Consider the following 3,024-nt stretch of genomic DNA (forward strand, 5'->3'; position numbering starts at 1 on the left):
TTATTTACCACAATAATTTAAAAGGCCTTCATCCAAGCACCCAGGGTTTTATTCACTTATTACCAAAATTTTTGCTAAAGCCAAGGTTTGAACCCAAGATTTCTCTAACACTTCTCAGGGCCATTAACCACTAAAGCAAACATTTAATTGTGTCATTTCCTTGTACAATTAAATGCTTATATACAACCTCCTTATGGACCCATACTAAAGGCCCAATGCTTCTAGGCCCAAATTCGAGGCGTTACAAAGTCTCACGATCTCAAAAACATATAGATCAGCCAATTTTTAAGGGAATAGTCAGCATGCACTGGTATAAAATGTGCCGACTTAGTAAGTCTATCAACGACTACCCAAACTGAATCCCTTTTCCTTTGTGTTAAAGGCAACCTTGATAGAAAATCCATGGTTACTCGGTCCCACTTCCACTCGGGAACTATCAAAAGCTGAAGTAAACCTGAGGGTACTTGGTGTTCGGCTTTCACTTGTTGACAAACTAGATACTTAGAAACAAACTCAGAAATGTCTGTTTTCATCCCCGACCACTCGTTATTTTCTTCAAGTCGTTATACTTTTTTACACTACCTAGATGGATGGACAAGCAACTGCTATGTGCCTCTCATAAATCCTCTGAATAAGCTCATTATCCTTGGGTACATAAAATCTGTCTTGGTACATCAAGCATTCATCGGTACTAATCTGAAAATTTGATTCAACACCTGACTCACACGGAGTTCTCTTGGCTTGCAATTCACTGTCGTTATTCTGAGCTTCAAAAATTTCTTAGAGAAACGTCGGTCTAACCTTTAATTTTACTAGAATTGAACCATCCTCTAACAAGGCCAATTGGGCGCTCATTGCTCTCAAAGCAAATAAGGATTTTCTACTTAATGCATCAGTGACCACGTTCGCCTTTTCCGGATGGTAGTCGATAATTAACTCATAATCCTTTATCAACTTTAACCACAACTGTTGCCGTAAATTTAGATCCCTTTGAGTCATCAAATACTTTAGACTCTTATGGTCAGTAAATACCTGACATCTGGTGCCTCCAAATTTTCAACGTAAATACAATGGCGACCAACTCTAAATTGTACGTCGGGTAGTTTCTCTCGTATGGCTTTAGCTGTCTCGAGGCATAGGCTATTACCTTGCCTTCTTGCATAAGCACACAACCCAATCTATTCAAGGAGGCATCGCTATACAGCACGAATTCTTTGCCTGATTCCAGTTGTACTAAACCTGGAGCTTCGGTTAACAAAGGCTTTAATTTCTCAAAACTCTGTTGGCATTTCTCTGACACCATTCGAACTTGACATCCTTTTGTAACAACCTTGTCATCGGAGTGGCTATCATAGAGAATCTATTTACAAATCTACTGTAGTATCCAGCCAAACCTAGAAAGCTTCGAACCTCTATCACATTCCTTGGTGATTTCCACTCAACGATAGCTGAGATCATACTCGGGTCAACTCTGATCCTGTCACCCGACGCAATGTGTCCCAAGAATCTAACCTCCTGTATCCAAAATTCATCTTAGTAAACTTAGCGTATAATTGCTTATCTCTCAAGGTTTGTAGAACCGTTCTCAAATGCTTTGCGTGTTCACTCTCATCACGTGAGTAAATTAGTATGTTGTCGATAAAGATGACTACGAACTTATCTAAGTACGGTAAAAAAATACGGTTCATTAAGTCCATAAAAACTATCGGGGCATTTTTTAAGCCAAAGGGCATGATGAGGAACTCATAGTGGCCATATGTCGTCCGAAAGGCAGTTTTTGGTGCATCTTGCTCCTTAACCCTTAACTGGTAGTAGCCTTACCTTAAATCTGTCTTAGAAAACATGGTGGATCCCTTCAACTGATCGAACAGGTCATCAATTCTTGGCAAGGGATACTTGTTCGTCATAGTCACCTTGTTGAGTTGTCTGTAATCTATACATAACCTCATCGACCTGTCTTTCTTATTCACAAAGAGTACCGGAGCACCCTACGAGGAAAAACTTGGTCTCGTAAAACCCTTGTCAATTAACTCTTGTAGTTGAAATTTCAACTCCTTCAACTCCGTAGGAGCCATCCTATACGAAGCAATCGAGTTGGGTGCAGTATCGGGGACTAACTCTATTCCAAACTCAACTTCCCTAACTAGAGGTAATCCGGGTAATTCCTCCGAAAACACATCTGTAAACTCACATACCACTGGTACTGATTCAATTTTTTACTCAAACATTTGAGTATTCAGCACAAAAGTGAGATAAGCTTCACACCCTTTTCTCAAATATCTCTCCGTAGTCATAGACGATATCACTACAGAACCCGAAGAACATTCCCGTCTTCACATTTGAACTTAATAGATTTCCTACCACAGTCTACTACAACACTATGAGAAGTTCACCAATCCATTCCAAGGATTACATTGAATTCATCAAACGGCAACAACATGAGATTAGCCAGAAAACTATGACCCTTAATTGTCAAGGGACACTTTCTACATACTTGGTCAACTAACACATGCTTGCCTAACGGGTTAGACACTTTTACTAAAAATTCAGTAGGTTCAACTAACATATTTATACTGGGTACCAATCTCATGTAGACATAAGAATAGGTAGACCCTGGATCAATTAAAGCAACAACAGAAATATCATGAAGAGAAAAAAGTACCCGTAATCATATCTGGTGAATATGCTTCTTCGTGAGCGCGAATGGCATAAGTCCTTGTAGGCGCTCGATCCTCAGACCTCACAGCTGTATCTCTAAGACTACCTCTACTGCTAGCCCCACTACTCGAGTTCTTCTGTGGTCTACACCTCGAAGGAGAACTATTTTCCCTTATATCTTGCTTTTTCTCTTTGTCATCTAATTTCGCCCAGTTTAGGATGAAGTGGTCTAGTGATCCACATTTGAAGCAACCCCTCTCATTCCCTTAGCACTCGCCAAAATGACGCCTACCACATTGTGAACACTCTGGCCTATTTGGCTGAGCACTACCAACACTTGCTATAGAAGGGGTTTGAGCTTTAGAC

Source organism: Gossypium arboreum, chromosome 1 (assembly GCF_025698485.1).
Source record: "Gossypium arboreum isolate Shixiya-1 chromosome 1, ASM2569848v2, whole genome shotgun sequence".
NCBI classification, from domain to species: Eukaryota; Viridiplantae; Streptophyta; class Magnoliopsida; order Malvales; family Malvaceae; genus Gossypium; species Gossypium arboreum.